Consider the following 14,908-nt stretch of genomic DNA (forward strand, 5'->3'; position numbering starts at 1 on the left):
TAAGGATACAGGTGGACCCGTTGCAACAATGAGAAGTACAAGTTGTCATGTCGAAAACGAACTTTACAACTTTGGTGGGGGGGGGGGAGGAGGAGCCGGGGGAGGAGGCTGGGAAGAGTTGTGAAGAGTAAACAAAGGAAGAGGCTGCAATGCTTGATAAGAAATGTACTCATTATATTGCCCATGTAATTGTAACCCCTCTGTACAGTGTGTTCACAGAAAATAAAAAGAAAAAGAAAAAAAGAAAAAAAGAAATATATGGTTGTAAAATTTCACGACAATTCTTTTGAACTTCCTTTTTTTTCAATTGTGCAGTTTAAAAAATCAATTGCACTTTAGATATAAAAAATATTCTGTGCTCAATTCAGCATCACATACACTAACATTGGAACGATACAGAGAAGATTAGCATGGCACCTGCACAAGGATGACATGCAAATTCGTGGAGTGCTCCAGATTTTTACAACAGAAGCTGGAGGGGATGTGGCCACAAGGGAACCATACAGCATTGTTGGTGGGAATGTAAACGTGTTCAACCACTTTGGAAAGCATTATGGAGGTTCCTCAAAAGATTGCCCATAAAGCTCCCCTTTGACCCAGCAATCCCACTTTTGGGGATTTACCTAAATGACCACAAACAATACCATACTAAAACTACTATCACAACTATGTTTATTGCAGCAATATTTATGATAGCTAAGATATGGAACCAACTTAGATGTCCCTTCTAGATGAATGGATCAAGAATATGTGGTATATATACACAATGGAATTCTATGCCTCCATCAGAAAGAATTACATTGCCCCATTTGTTAGGAAATGGAAAGACTTGTAAAAAAATATATTAAGTGAAGTCAACCAGGCCCAAAGAAAATTGCCAGTGTGTTTACAAAGTTGTGTTTAATACCACTTCTATGATGGCTTAATGCTTTGTAAACAGAAGTCATTAGAGAAATGCAATTCAAAATTACTATGATACTACTTCATAACTATTATAACCCTCATCAAAAAAAAATCAAAAGAACCAGGTGTGGTGGTAAAGACTTGTAATTCGAAGCGTTTAGGAGGTAGGAGTAAAAGGATTTGGGTCTGAGGTCATCTTGGGTCCTGCACACAGTAAAAACCTGCCCTTTTAAAAAACTCAAAAGGTAATAATGTTGGCTGATGAGAGTGTGGAGAAAGGGAAACTTTCTACACTCTTGGTCAAAATACAGGTTACTATTCTCCTTGTAGAAAATAGTATGCAGTTTTCTAAAGAAATCCAAAGTTGAAATATCATCTGATCCACCAATCATGTGATTATTTCTCTCTGAGTAACTTGTATATATATATATATATCTGTATTTCATTGTTATTCACATTATTCACAAAAGCCAAGATAATAAACTGTGGTGCATGCACAAATATATTTTTATGTTTCATCCTTAAAACGAGACTTCTCCCATTATCCACAACCTATAATGACCTGAATGATGTATTCTAAATGAGGAAAAATGTTGTCTTCTGATTTTTGTAAACACACACACACACACACACACACACACACACACACACACACACACACACACACACACACACACACACACACCTCAAACATTAAGAGAGAATTTTTTAAAGTAGAATTGCTGGGGGATTTAGGTCATAATGTAGAAAATAGTAGAGATACAGGATGAACCGCTATAGATTTGTAATTTACAACATGAGGATACAGGGGACAACACTGGCCTTACATAGGAATGAAGCTAAATAAGTAGGAGTTGTTATTCCTTATAGGGGTTGTTCTTTTGGGTGTTCTTCCTCCAGTAATGGATAAGAGAAACATAATTCTTTAAATATACCTGCCTGTTTGCAGAAATAATAACAAACAATACAGCAATAATTTTGTATGCTCAACATAGGACAAAATGTCAAATTAAAATACATGAGATTATCCTTGGTGTAAACTAATTATTACAAATAAGGGAAACTCTGGGACCTATATTTTTTTAAGTCTGGCTTACTTAATATAATTTTTTTCCAAGAACTTCCATTTCCTTACAAATGAGGTGGTATCATTCTTTCTGATGAAAGCATAGTATTCCGTGTGTGTGTGTGTGTGTGTGTGTGTGTGTGTGTGTGTGTGTGTGTGATTTTCTTGATCCATTCATCTACTGAGGGGCCTCTAGATTGATTCCATATCTTATCTATGGTAAATAATACTGTGATAAACATAATTGTGCTGGTAGCTTTACTGTGGCATTGCTTGTGGCCACCTGGTTAAATGCCCAGAAGCGAGATTACTGGGTAATAGAGGAGCATTATTGTGTACATCAAGGATAATCTTAGTAGATGAGCAGAATAGCCCTCTAGCTATGTACATATGACCGTATAAGATGATTCCAAGTGAAATGAACTCCAAGACATGTTTTTTGTTGTTGTTGTTTTTTGTTGTTGTTGTTCTTAATGTACTGCATGATTTCTTTTTATCCTTTTGTGTTTTCCCCACCTATAGTTTATCCCCTGTAGTCGCTGTATTTGGTTTTGATTAACATTTGATTAATGTTTAATATTTAGTCACTGTATTTGATTTTGAATAACCCTGGTTATTGTAAATATGTTGATATGAACTAGGTTAGGGAAAGGGAAAAATGGTGAGACAAAGGACAAGGGGGAGAAGACAATATGTTGGAAATAATCTTGGAGGGGCTGTTGGGAGGGAAGAAGGAGAAAAATGGGGGAAGGGTAACAAATTAGAAAAGAAATAAATTCATTACCTTATTTAGGTAACTATAATCCCTCTGTACATTACCTTGACAGTAAAATTTAAATAAACAAAATAAAATAAAGAATGGATGAGAAGGGGAAACAAAGGAGGAGGCAACAATGCTTGATAAGAAATTTATTCATTATCTTACCCATGTAATTGTAATCCCTCTGTACGGTATTTTCACAATAAAAATAAACTAAAATAAAATACATGAGGACAGCAATACAGGATATGGGACTGGGGAAAATACTATACTAAGAGTAGAACAGATGTGGAGAGCAGAAATTTTACTTTAACATAGGAAGTAATTAACTAGCATACAGATTTTCAGCCTCATGTCAGTAACTAATCAGCAAACCAATAGAGATAAAATAGAAAACTAAACAATAAAGATGAAGACACAACTTGGACCAAAAATAACAAATGACACAATTAGGAAACAAATAACAAGCTGGTAAGTTTAAAAATATTAACTATAATTCTATTAACAGTTGTTTACATCACAATTTGTTAGAACTGTAATTCAAATCACAGTTTAGTACTATATCATTTTAATAAGTTACTTATTATTGATTTCTTAATGTTGAATCCTTAATATATAATTTTACTTATAGCAGCTATAGAAAAGAAGAAAGTGAATCTAATTTTAATAATATAGTTCATGAATTGTAAAATTGAGAAGCATTGGAATTTAAACAAATAATATATCATTACTTTTTAATTCTGTGAATTAATGTAATAATTCTAAGTGTATTCTACAATTAGCACTCATCTTAACATCAAATAATAAATTATTGCAAATGACTTTTGGTATTAAGTGGAAGGGTTCAGCACTGTGGTAAAATTCACACCACACAGAACAAGAGAGTATGACTCCTCTCATCTAGCATAAACTGTGGAAATTTGATTTCTACATGCACGTTAAATTCCTGTCTAGGTAACGTCTATAAAATTATATACAATTATATACACGAGGAGTATTTCAGATGATACATAAAAGTCATATACATTAATTATTTTTCTGCACCAAATAAGTATCTATAGAGAGACTGCATTTCTGAGTAGATGATGGTTTATGTGTGCCAGATTATTCATATTAAGGCTTATTTTATATTTTTGACATTGTTTCTACAGTTGGATTTAATTTTTCATAAGGGGTTAAGTGTATTATATTGGATATATGAAAGTAAATGGAATCTTTATTCTATTAATCCTTTGCCACTTGTCTAATCCCAATATAAATTATCCATGTGTTTGAAGTAATGAAAATAACAATAGATTTTTTGTTAAAATAACAATAGATATAAGCACAATAAATCATTCTGTAGTAGACAAGTATTTTCACCTTTATTTTGATAGTTGGTCCTCTTTTACACTACAGAATATTCTTGGGAAAAAGTGCTCCAGGCTGACCACAACTGCAGAATATTATGGTTTGATCTATAATAAGATAAGGAAGGAAGGGGAACCTTTCTTCCTAAAGTCTGCTCCCAGGAATGTGATCAGTTGTATGGTGGTGACTTGGAGATGAACATTTCCAATGAACAGTCATCTTAACAAGCCATCTTGATATAACATTTCTCTAATTGGTTATAGAGGATTTTTTATGGCTTTGCAAGGATGCCAGATTGCCTCATTTTGAGACAATTTAAACAGGAATTTAGTCACCTGTTCTTTGTATCTTTAGGAGAAAAACCCATTGACTCTAAGCCAGGGGATCACAAAGGCTCAGAAAAGCTACTACCTTCAATAGTGATCCTAGACTTCTAAAAACAAAACAAAACAAAACAAAACAAACAAAAAACACTCCAGTAAGCACAGCCAGTCAGGGCTGCTATCACAGACTACATGCAGTCAGGCCAGAAACAGAAGTTGAGAGTCATTTAGTTGATAATATATTTTTATGAGACAGACTCAAATGAGACTCCAGAGATAGGGTCAGAAAGACTGATGAGAGGGACTAAAATTGATCACACGAAGATTGGAAAGTAGAATTGCTTGTAGAACAAATAAATCATAGAAAGCCTGTGCATGTAAGAACAAGACAGCAGACCAAATTCCAGAAATGCACATTATCTTAGAGGTCAACTTAATGAATTATCAATGGAAATCTTTGAAATCTTAACTATTTGACCACATGTGGGAGGACAATTGCTGAAGAGAAAGAAAATATCATCAGTCTGTTAGGAGGTCCAGTATCACATTAGGAATTAATAAAGCACAGATTTGTAATAAAAAGAGAAAACAATTATTCCAACTGAGGGGTTCATTTGTTTTGATGTAACAGTTCTTGATTTAGGTGCTAGCAATTAACATACAATTGATCCAGTCCCACAGCTGAGTTGATATTGACTGCAGTATTCCTACATAAAGGGAAAGAGAAACTTTACAAATATCTGATGAAATGAGTTGAGGATGAAGTGTTCTAATAGTGATATCTGAGGTTTAGACACAGGTGAAGAGGTGGATTTTCTTTTCTAAAATTCCCCCATTTTTATCCTGGTGCCAGTGGCTCACAACTGTAATCCTAGCTACTCAGGAAGCTGAGGACTGTGGTTCAAAGCCCCCTGGGCAGGAAAGTCCCTGAGACTCATATCTCCATTTAACCACAGGAAAACCAGAAGTTGCACTGTGGCTCAAGAGGTAGAGAACTCACCTTGAGTTGAAGAGCTCAAGGACAGTGCCCAAGCCCAGACTTCAAGCCCTTCAGACTAACAACAAAAAAATCTCCCTTTTCTTGGACTGCCTACCTCTTTTCCTAACATTCAACAAAGAAGCCTTTTTATCACCCACAACATTTAAGTCCTATCCTAGCTACTGCAAATAGAATGATTTGGTTTCTCATGTCAAAAGTTCATATTTGAAGAAACAAATAACAGCAGTGGTAACGTTTTGCAAGTCCTTGAACTCTGGGCCTGTGTTATGCAGGTAGCTTTCATGTGAGATTGTTTGTTATTTATTGAATTACTGCCGATGAGGGGAATTACTGGGTCTTAAGGGAGATCTATATTTAGTCTTTTCAGGAAACTCTGTATTGCATTCCACAGTGGATGAACAAGTGTAATTTCCCACCAACAGTGTAATAGAGTTCCCAATTGGCTACATCCATGTCAATATTTGCTATTGTTAGCTTTCTTGATAATGGCTATTCTAACTGGGACGAGATAGAATCAGTCTTGTTTATTTGTAGATTTGTAGGCACCTTCTAGCTACCATAAATGAATGAATCCATGAAACTTATATTGCTCTGAGTCTGTATTCCGTTCTTTTTGCTCTTAGTATAATTTTACCAAGCCTTTCATTTTCCTTAAGACTGGTGAAAAGTCATCCTTTCTGATGGGGGAATAGAATTCCTCTCTCTCTCTCTCTCTCTCTCTCTCTCTCTCTCTCTCTCTCTCTCTCTCTCTCTCTCTCTCTCTCTCTCTCTCTCTCTCTCTCTCTCTCTCTCTCTCTCTCTCTTTCTCTCTCTCTCTCTCTCTCTCTGTGTGTGTAAGACCACTATAGGCCCATGAGTTCATTTCTAAGCCTTCTGTTTCATCTGTAATTTTGTAATTCCGTATTAAATTTGGATTGCTTTCTTTATTGTATTGAAGTATATAGTTGGGATTTTGATGAGTATTGCATTGTCAATTGTTTGGGGGCAGTATTGCAGTTTCTTCATGTAAATTCTTCCAACCGGGAGCATTAAAAGATTTTCCATTTCCTTGAGTCTCCTTCAATTTCCCTTTTTAGATTTTTAAAGTTTTCACAGTAGAGGTCCTTCACATTTTTAATTAAATTAATTAATTCCTGTTGTTGTTTTGTTTAGTTTAGATTTGATTTGATTTTGAAACTAATACATATGAGGTTGTTTTTTGGATTTCAGCCTGGATCTTCCCATTGTTGGTAACACAGAAAAACTACTGACTCTTGTGGTTTTATACCCTGTTGCTTTGCTGAAGGCTAGTGTCACCTTTAGTAACTTGGAGGAGGAAGCTATAGAGTCCTTTAAATACAGGAACATTTCATCTGCAAAAAAGGGATAGTTTTACTTCTGCCCTATTTGGATCCCCTTTATGTTTTTCTCTTGCCTATTGCTCTTGCTAGAAAGTCCACTACCATATTGAAGAGTAGTGCAGAGAGTGGACATCCTTGTCTCATTCCTGATGTTAATGTCTCCGTGCTTCCACGGTTAGGTAAATGCTAATTATCTCTGTCATATGTGTGTGTGTGTGTGTGTGTGTGTGTGTGTGTGTGTGTGATATGTGTTTCATATATATATATGTGTGTGTGAGTCATATATGTGTGTGTGTGTGTGTGTGTGTGTGTGTGTATTATATTGAGGAATGTTTCATGCATTCCTAGCTTCTCAGACCTTTTAATCATAAAGGGGTATTGGAGCTTGTTAAAAGCTATTACTACATCCCTATAGACGATCATGTGTTTCTTGTCCCTGCTTCTGCTGATGGTTTGTATTATGATTATTGACAAGAATATTCAATCCAATTGTATCCTAGGGTGAATCCTATTTGATCATACAATATTATTTTTTGTTAGTTGCTGAGAATTTTATTAAGAAGTTCTGCATAATTGCTTATCAAAGAGTTGGGTTCATAGTTCTCTTTCTTTGGTGAGTCCCTATGTGATTTGAGGAAGAGTCTAATTCTAGCTTCATAGAATGTGTTTGATAATTCCATTTCCCTTTCTATCCATTGAAGAGTTACATCTGTGTATTGTAAGTTCTTTGCAGGCCTTAATTTCATGGTAAGTTCATTGAGGCCTAGATTTTTCTGGAATGGGAAGTGGTTTACTGACATTTCATTTTCATTTCTTCTTATGTGTTACTTCTTGCTTCAGATCCAGTATAGGAAAGCATCAATTTCTCCAAGATTCTCCAGGTGATTGACGTAAGATTTTCAAAGTACTCTCTTATAACTTCTCAATTTTGCTTATATCTGTTGTGTTGTCTCATTTTTGTCTCTGATTTTCTGTATTTGGATGAGTTCTCTTTTTGTTTTGTTTTTTTTTATTATGAAGGTGATATACAGAGAGATGGGTTACAGTTACATAAGTAATGAGTACATTTTTAACAGTGTTACCCCTTCCTTATTTTTTCGTGCTTCCCCCAACCCTGACATCCCACTCCCACAAAATTGTAAAGCTTATTTCTAACATAGCGTCTAGTGAATATCACTGTTGCTTTGGTTAATCTTTGTCGACCATTTCTGTGATTTCCCTTCCCTTCCCCAAATCAGATTAACTTATGTATAAGACAAAGGGTACAGAAATCAAAAACAGTAACTACAGGGAATAAACCAAAGGGTAAAAACTAAATAGAAATAACTAAAAACAATTCACTATACAATCATCTTGTATCCATTTCTTGGAGCTCATTTCGATAAGCATCATTTTATGGTGATATGCATATTGCTATTGAGCTATTGGGAATATCCTAGACATATACTAGTTTTTCCAAATGAGTCAAAATATGTAGCCTATGATGCTTTGGGTCTGGCTTGTTTGAATTATTATGTTTCCAAATGATTTAATTTCCTTACAAATGGGGCAATTTCATTCATTCTGATGAAAGCATAGAATTTTCTTGTGAATATATATGACCTTTTCTTGATCCATCATTGCTGGGTCATCGGGGAGCTCTAGTGAGGAACCTTTATACTTTTTTTTACAGAGTATTTGAACAAGTTTACATTTCCACCAATAGTGAGTGTAGTAATGTTCCTTTTTGGCCATATCCCCACCAGCCCAGCATCTGATATTATTAGTTTTCTTCGTAATGGTCAATCAAACTGGGGTGAGGTGGAATCTCAATTTTGCTTTGATTTGCATTTCTTTTATGGCCAGAAATGTTGCATATTTTTCATGTATCTATTGGCCATTCATATTTCTTCTTCAGAGAGGTCTCTCCTTAAATCTTAAGCCCACTTATATTATGAGGGTTGTTGTTTCTATGAGGATTTGTTTTTTTGGGGGGGTTAACTTTTGGAGCTCTAAGAATATTTGAGATTGAGGTCATTGTATGTTGCAGAGCAACTAAAGACCTTCTCCCAATCTGTGTGTTTTTACTTATCTTTCTATCTATATAAGGTCTCTTTTAAGTCAGATTTGGTAAGGGCCTGTCAAGTCTGTTAATTTATTGAAAGGACCAGCTCTGTTTTGTTGATCTTTCTATGTTTTATTTTGTCTTTATTTAGTTATTTCTGACTTAATTTTTTCATTTGTTTCCGCCCACTTAGGTTTGGACTTGTTCCTCTCTTCAAAGAGCTTTAGGTACATAACAAAAATACTGATTTGAGATTTCCCCAATTGCTTGATGTAGGCATTCAAAGCTATAAATTTTTCTGTAAGTACTGCATTTAATATGTCCCAGAGGAGCTGGTATTTTGTGTGTTCATTTTTGTTAAATTCCAGAAACTTTCAGATTTCTATGCTAATCTCTTCAGTGTCCTACTGGTCATTCAGCAATATGTTGTTCAGTCTTCATGGGTTTGACAATTATTTTTGCTTTAGCTGTTTAATTGTAAGTTTATTCTGCTGTGGTCTGACAAGGTATGGGAATTCAATTAATTTTTCTTTCAATTTGGACAGAATTTCTGTGTGACATAGGATAGGTTGTATTTTGGAGAATCTTCCATGACCTGCTGCAAAGAATGTATATACTGACACTGAGTGTATATTCTGTAGATGTCTCTTAGGGCTAGGTGGTCAATGCAATTATTTAGGTCTTCAGTTTCTTGGTTGAGTTTCTCTTGAATAACCAATCCATGCATGACAATGATGGGTTGAAATGTGTTTAAAGGTTATGTAGTATTTGGTTGATGATGTGGGGTGCTCCAGGATTCAGGGCTATGATATTAAACTTGATATATCCTCCTAATGGAGAGCTGCCTTTATCAATATGTAATGTCTCTTCCTACTAATTTTAATTTGAATTCTATATTATTTTATGTTAGTAATTCTACTGTGGCCTGTTTATGCTGTCCATTTGCTTGAAAATTTTCCTTCCAGCCTTTCAGTTTGAGTATGTGTTTGTTTTTGTCAATGAAATGTATCTCTAGTGGAAACTGGATGGATGTGTCTTGTTTTTTGAAACTACTATCTAATCTGTGTTTTCTTTTTTGGGGGGGGGTCCAGTTGTGGGGCCTGAACTCTGGGCCTGGGCGCTGTCCCTCAGCTCTTCAGTTCAAGGCTAGTACTCTACCACTTGAGCCACAGCACCACTTCTGACTTTTTTTTCTTCTGCTTATGTGGTGTTGGGGAATCGAACCCAGGGCCTCAGGCATGCAAGGCAAGCACTCTACCACTGAGCCACCTTCCCAGCCCCTAATCTGTGTTTTCTAATTGGAAATTTATGTCCATTGATATTGAGAGTTGAGGCTGGGAAATATATAATAATTCCTGCTATTTCATACACCTGCTGTTAGGAGCTGTGCCTCATCTATTCTTATTATATTTACTTTTTTCTCTGGTAGGGAGCATTTTATATAACCAGTTGCTGTTCTTCTTGACCTTCTCTATGTAGGATATATTTGATTAATTTCAATCTTGCCGATTTGGTGGAGATAAATTGTTTCAAGTTCTCTTTGTCATGAAATATTTTTTATATATCCTTTAAATGTAAAGGAGAGATTTGCTTGGGACAATATTCACGGTTGGTAGTTGTTTGCCTTTAACGTTTGCCATATATCATGCCAGGCTCTCCTTTTTACCATATCGGCTAAGAAATCATTATTTATTCTGAATGTATATCCTTTATAAATAATCAGTCTTTTCTCCTGGCAGCTTTAAGAATCCTTTCCTTGATCTCTTATGATCCTCTAATGGATTATGATGTGGTGGTGGGTTGTTCTGTTCTGGTATTCTCTGGTTTTCTAAAGGCTTCTCTTCTCTGAATGAGCCTATCTCTTTGGATGTTTGGCATGTTCTCTGCTTGAATTCTGTAATATGTTTCCCATCCATTTTGTTTCCTGCTCTTCTCCTTCTTGATACCTATCTCCCCCAAGTTTGATCTTCTAACTGAATCTGGAACTTCCAGCAAGACCGTTTCTTATTTCTTGGATTTGTTCTAAATGATTATCTCCTCTTTTCTATTAGACCTAGTCTGTCTTTGACGCCCAACATTATCTTCTATGTCATCTTTTCGCTGTAGAGACTTTCTATTTTGTTTTGGATTTCTCTGTCTCCTAATTGGTCATTTTTAGGGCTTCTATCTTTATTAAAGCTTTGTTTTAGGTCTTGTGTGGACTTTGTTTACATCTTTTCTTTGGGTAGGGGCACTGGAGGGGTTGGTTTTTTAGCTGTATCTTCTCTCATACCTTTTAACTAGGTATCTATTTTTTTTCCTTGGACTCCTTTGCCTTCTCAGAATTTATTTATCTTTCTGTTTGTAGTCTACATGAATTATTTTGCTAATCTTTGGTTGGTCTCATCTTGTTCACAAATTTCCGTGTGGAGGTTTTGTATCTTTTCGTTAATCACATTTTTCAGCATTACTTTTAATGTATTTTGAATACTATCTTCTAGGTCCTTAACTGTCTGTTCTAATGTCTGGTCATTTCCTGTGTGAAGTATACTACCTTGGCATCAGTTTTCTTGTATTTTTCTGATTTGTTTTGTCCATTTGGAGGATTTATTGGCTTTCATTTGGGGGATCTATGATCTTAACAGGTGACTCTCTATGTTCTTGGTTGATTTGCCAGGTGTTGGTTTGGTCTTCTGTTGTGATTTGTTTTTCTAGACTTAGGTTTTTGTCTAGACCGTTAAGTATAGGATTAGAGATCATTTGTGGTGAAATGTTGTCATGTTAATACTTGTGGTTCCAAAGACAGTTCGAACTGTCCAGTGGTAAGGTGAATTGTGTCTGTGTTTGGATGTGGCTGTCGCTGTTCCTGCTTTTTTCCCATGTGGCCCTTTTATTTCCACAGTGCAGCTGTGCTTTTTTTTCACAGCAGTCACCTGCCTGGCTAGGTAAGTTATCATAGATTTCTGTTTCCTTGTGAAAACAGTATAAAAATCTTCTTTTGAATTATATATCTATATATAATTATACCTGACTTGGTTTGACCTGCTAGAAGTGGAGTACCTGCTAGGACTCTAAATCTCTGTTTCATTAGCTAGAGCTAGGGTAATTTTCTGTTGTTATTCTGCCATTGTTTTTCCACTTCCTCAGGTTTATTTTTGATATTGTGGCTTTTTTCACATAATTTAGGATTTGTGATGGTTGTATCCGGTTATTTTTGTGTTTCTGTTTGTGTTACTTTGAAATAGTGATTTCAGGTGTCTATGAAGAGACAGTAATAATATGAAATGTATGTTATTACATTGAAAGAAAGAGAGCAGACATTTTAACCTTTTGCTACAAGTAAATTAATATTAAGCAAAACTAAGGAAAATAATTACTTATTTACTCTTTAGAGGATGAGTATAGTACTCTTGGATATCTTGGAGGAAAAGATTTTAGACTCATTACAACTGATTCCTTACATTGAAATTATAGGCTAACCATTCTTTTTCAGAAGACAAAAGCTTCAGTTATTTCATATTAGTATTATAAAATCATAATACCTGCATATTGGTTTGTTTTCATCTGCAATTTTCAATTCCATTCTTAATCCATTAGGTATCTAGGGCTTTGAATGACCAATTCCTTAAAATACATATATTTCTTATATTGTGATGTATATCTAAGTAATATAAATATGAATTCATCTCTCCATCGCATCTTGAGCTACATTCATATGTAATTTACGCAGTCTCAAGCATGAAACATATTTTACTCTTTTCTATGTTTTAATCAATATATCCCTTCTCTTTAGAAATATGTTCTCATATTTTTCTAGAAATATGTCTCTCATCTTTCTCATGTTTCTCATCATATTGCTCCAGTGAACATCATGTGTTTTCAGTACTTTAATTGAAATAAATATAAAGTTTTGAACATGAAGACACCCTCCCATTATCACTTTAAAGTAAAACTTTGGGGACTATTTTATATATAAAAATTAAAAAGTACAATGCAAATGTTTGTACATGGATGATCCAATGATTAAGTCAATTAGAACCAAGAGGTACCAGAACATCGTCTCAATTTATTTAAAGGCACCAAAATATTAGTGCTCATGAATATCACTCATTGTTAGAAAATGGCTAGTCATAACAAAGTTTATATTATATTTGAAATTTAAAAAATGAAAATTACACCCAGATTTGCTGTCAGTATCCTGTTTCCAGGGATACATTTTTTTCAGCAAACAGGGAAGCAAAAAATAAGGAAAGATATAAAATCAGACTGTCTTTCCTTAAGATGATAAGTACACGCAAATCGTGTGATTTATTCAAAGATATGATAAACAGTCATAAGAGGATATGTGATCAGAAGTGATATGTAAGCAAAATAACTGGAAAATTGTATATGTAAATTTTGCTTCCAATATAAGATTACAAGTTTTCAATTCATGAGCCTATTGAACAAGATTTTGTATCTGTAATACAGATCCTGTATTCTACATTTTAGACATAGTCCAATTTCTCTTACCTCAGGTCCTGATCAATATTCTTCTACTTGCATGATGTCAATTGCTACTAAAGTAACAAGTTATGTCTTTTTTTCATTTCTAGATCCAATAAATTTTAGTATTTTGGATTAGTAGTATAAATTCATGGAGTTTGCTTTGATGTCAAGTTTGAGGATCCTGTATTCAGGGTATTGTGAATTGGCCTGAAGCAGCCAGGAACATATTATGAATATACAGACAGAGTATACTAAGATCTAGGTACTTGATCTCAGAGAAAGATAAAGGTCCAGGCATGATTTTGAAGCCAAGATAAAGCAATGGAGCAAACATCAGTCAACTATTATTACAAATGAATGGAACTGATCTCTGATGTGTCTGGTGGCAGCTCTGTGTGTGTGTGTGTTTGTGTGTGTGTGTGTGTGTGTGTGTGTGTGTGTGTGTGTATAGAGAGAATTTTAGTGTATCTTCCATATTTACAGTCCATAAAGCATTACTTGCTATGGAGAAGGTGCTCATATCAGGCTCTGATACCACTGTCATCACTTTTAACTGCTAAAAGCACTTGCTTAATCTCTAATTAAAAAGAAAAAAATAAACTAACATCTTACAGGATTGTTTTGGTAATTAATTGGTATATTGAAGGCCAAAGGGAGGTATTGGAGATTATTATAATCTTTTTCCTCTCTTCTGATTATTACAGAGCAATAGTTGTGATTTTCAGGACTCTCTTTCAATGTACTCACAGCTGAATTACTAATATGCTTAATAATATGAAAGATATGATACAGAAATAGATCAGCCAGCAAGCACAAAGAACTAGTGAAAAGATCAAACTTTTGAGCAGGGTTGCCACATCATTTAGGAATGCAATTCCTTCATATGAACTTCAAATTTTGTGGCTTTCTTTGTGTGATTAAAAGGTAAGAAAGTAGAAGCAAGAATTCCTTTTCAGCCAAGTAGAAAATGCTCATGATTCCATTCTCATGTTGCAAATTTCCGTTCCATAAACACTCTTCATTAGAGTGCTTTCATTTAATATACTTCAGCACATCATCATTCCCTGTTGGAAACAGGCAAAAAGATAATTTTGTTTGAATATTATCTTATGTAAAATAGTGTGTATAGGCATGATTTGTATAATTACAGATGTTTGTAATAAATGTAAGTAGGAATCATGTCACAACTAAAAATATACATAAAATCACATAACAAGACTAGAAGTCACAGCATTTTGTGCATAAATACATACATTAGATTAGTGCAAAATTTCTATTTTGAGAAAAACTTCATATGAAAGTATAATGCACTTTACTAAGGGTTGAAACATTTTATTGAAAAATATATTTCTTAGAGATATTTTTGCTTCATAATTTTAAGAAGAAAAATGATCCCAAAGTAATTATTTTTTTACTGTTTTCCTGTTTCCATGTGTTTAACCTTCAAATTAGAAATCCAGATATATGATTTAATTTAACCAAAAATATTTATTGAGTATAAAGTCCTTCTACTCTCTTCATTTTTCACACTAAGATCACCAAATATGATGAGTCTGAAATAATTAGTGTATTTTTTACCTATGTTAATATTATTTACAATGTGAATGAAATGTTTAAAAAGTAGTATTTATTTTAGCTTAATTGCTCTGAAGAGA

At 34.4% G+C, this 14,908-nt stretch overlaps 1 non-coding gene across 1 annotated transcript; it reads left to right on the forward strand.

Moving 5' to 3' along the window:
- Positions 1-355: 355 nt before the first annotated feature.
- Positions 356-462, forward strand: LOC138812350 (U6 spliceosomal RNA). Its single transcript, XR_011367597.1, has one exon. It is a non-coding gene; the product is annotated as a U6 spliceosomal RNA (small nuclear RNA).
- Positions 463-14,908: the final 14,446 nt, after the last annotated feature.

The sequence above is a fragment of the Dipodomys merriami genome, unplaced genomic scaffold, assembly GCF_024711535.1.
Source record: "Dipodomys merriami isolate MVZ:Mamm:240054 unplaced genomic scaffold, mDipMer1.0.p SCAF_565, whole genome shotgun sequence".
NCBI lineage: Eukaryota > Metazoa > Chordata > Mammalia > Rodentia > Heteromyidae > Dipodomys > Dipodomys merriami.